The sequence below is a fragment of the Nannospalax galili genome, unplaced genomic scaffold (assembly GCF_000622305.1).
Source record: "Nannospalax galili isolate Female #2095 unplaced genomic scaffold, S.galili_v1.0 scaffold259, whole genome shotgun sequence".
Classification (NCBI taxonomy): Eukaryota; Metazoa; Chordata; class Mammalia; order Rodentia; family Spalacidae; genus Nannospalax; species Nannospalax galili.
This window is the reverse complement of record NW_008344750.1, coordinates 2,988,171-2,991,012: the sequence shown is the minus strand read 5'-3', so window position 1 is coordinate 2,991,012 and position 2,842 is coordinate 2,988,171. Positions and strand designations below refer to the sequence as shown.

The window sequence follows — 2,842 nt, the reverse complement described above, 5'->3', positions numbered from 1 at the left end:
ATATCTACTAGCTTGGCAAATTAAATATAAATATAATGGGTTTGGGGAAAGAATAGGTGGCAGTGCTCAGTTATTTTAAAATCAGTGGTTTTAAATTATTTTATAAGCTACTCTAGTGACAGCCTGTTTGAAAAACTACTCAACGGGGACAGAGCTCAGTGGTAGAACACTTGCCTAATACACAATAGCCCTAGGTTTAATCCTCAATACTATCCAAGATAAAGGGAGAGGTGTGAGATGGCTCAGTAGGTACAGACACTTGCTGCTAATCCTGATGAACTGAGATCCATCTCTGGATCCCACACCGGGGAAGGAAAGAACCCACTTCTGCAACTTTCCTATACTTCTTCATTTCACTAAGACCAAAGTATTTTAGGTTTATATCCTAAAGTAACAGTATTTTTTCATTTTAAACAATAGCATTTACCTGTCTTGATGGACCCAAGTCCCCCCAAATGATGGACCCAAGTCCCTCCAAAATGATGGATTTAAACTAAAATCCCCCAGGCCTGAGAAAAACTGTACAAAGAAGTAAAAATAAAAAATAATTCTAAAAAACAAGCTGAGCTGACCTTTTTCATGCTCCTTGCCCAAGCTGGAAATCATCCCAGAAATTCCCCCTACCTCTGCTTGGCACATAGCCACCGCTTGTCTTTAAAAGAAACCTGTGAACTGGGCTCTGGACTTCTGTCCTCCGAATGAGGTGGGAGTACGTTTTGCAAAACGCCAATAAATCCTCATGCCTGTTGCATCTCCTGATTTGAGGACTGAGTTATTGGGGTGCAACCTCCTGTGAACATTGGGTACCCCAGTCTGGGGGTCCAACAGAGGAGAGATAGAAAGTGTGGTCCATGAGGAGGTACGCTACACCACTAAAGAACTTAGTGAATTTGCTAATTCTTTCAAGCAGAAGTCTAATGAATATGTCTGGGAATGGATTTTAAGGGTATGGGATAATGGTGGAAGGAACATAAGGTGTTAAAAGTTTATTTGATTGGTTGGCTGAGGTATTTATCAAAAGATGGCCTACTGACAGAATTCTGGAGATACCTGATATCCCTTGGCTTAGTGTTGATGAAGGGATTGTAAGGCTCAGGCAAATTGGTATGCTCGAGTGGATTCGCAGTGCAACACCAAATCCTCCACAATGGGAGGGCCCAGAGGACATGCCTTTTGCTGATTTTATAGATGGAAAGCACTGAGAGAGACATCAGAATGTTTGAAGGGCTTTGTTTTTGCTCTTTTCCTTGTGCTGAATCTTACAGTTGGAGATGCTGCTGCTCAATTGCATAAATTAAATGTAAATATAATAGGTGTAACAGGATGTCAGAGTAGGGGTCAGGTGGCAGTATTGAATTACCAAAGACAAGGTGAGCATACTTATCATAATGGGCAGCAAAGGCAAAACAATACCTACAATGGCATGACTCGAATGGACCTGTGGTACTGGCTAATCAATCATGGTGTTTCCAGGGACCACATACATAAGAAGCCTACTATGTTTTTATTTGATTTGTATAAGCAGAAAAGCTTTAGGACGAATGACAGGAAGTCAGTATTGGATCACAGCAATAGAGAATCTCACTCAGCCCACCAATTTCCAGACTTTTCAGTGGTGTGGAGCATGCAGAGACATTCCTTCTAAGGTGAAGAATAAGTTGTTGCATTTGGCCCCTCCCTCCACTAAGAAAGAAGCACAACGCTTGGTGGGCCTGTTTGGATTCTGGAGGCAGCACATTCCTCATCTGGGTGTGTTACTATGACCCATATATCAAGTGACTCGGAAGGCAGCTACCTTTGGGGCATGGAACAGGAAAGGGCCCTTAAACAGGTCCAGGCTGCTGTCCAAGCTGCTCTGCCCCTTGGGCCATATGATCCAACAGACCCGATGGTGCTTGAGGTATCAGTGGCAGATAAAGATGCTGTTTGGAGTCTCTGGCAGGCCCCCACAGGGGAATCACAGTGGAAGCCATTAGGATTTTGGAGTAAGGCTTTGCCTTCATCTGCAAACAACTATTCTCCCTTTGAGAGACAGCTCTTAGCCTGCTATTGGGCCTTAGTGGAAACTGAATGTTTGACAATGGGCCACCAAGTCACCATGAGACCGGAGTTGTCCATCATGAGCTGGGTGTTATCTGACCCCCAAAGTCATAAAGTAGGCCATGCACAGCAACAATCCATTATCAAATGGAAGTGGTATATACATGATCGGGCTTGAGCAGGCCTGGAGGGCACAAGCAAGTTACATGAAGAAGTTGCCCAAATTCCTATAGTTCCTACTCCTGTTATGATGCCTCCTGTTCTCAAGTATGCACCTATGGCTTCATGGGGTGTGCCCTATGATCCGTTGACTGAGGAAGAGAAGACTAGGGCTTGGTTTACAGATGGTTCTGCACGCTATGCAGGCACTACTCAGAAGTGGACAGCTGCAGCATTACAGCCAATTTCTGGAACAACCCTGAAGGACACTGGGGAAGGAAAGTCCTCACAGTGGGCAGAACTTCGGGCCATGCACATGGTCATGCATTTTGCTTGGAAGGAGAAATAGCCAGAAGTGTGATTATATACTGATTCATGGGCTGTAGCCAATGGTTTGGCTGGATGGTCAGGGACTTGGAAGGAGCATGATTGGAAAATTGGTGAGAAAGACATTTAGGGAAGAAGTATGTGGATTGATCTCTCCAAATGGGCAAAAGATGTGAACATACTTGTGTCTCATGTAAATGCTCATCAAAAAATGGCTTCAGCAGATGATGAGTTCAATAATCAAGTAGATCGGATGACCTGTGCTGTGGACTGTCAGCCTCTTTCTTCAGCTATCCCTGTCATTGCTCAATGGGCC

General features: G+C 44.2%; 1 pseudogene; it reads right to left on the bottom strand.

The window, feature by feature from the left end:
- The window catches only part of LOC103740486, a 9,447-nt pseudogene that overhangs the window by 911 nt on the left and 5,694 nt on the right, over positions 1-2,842 (bottom strand).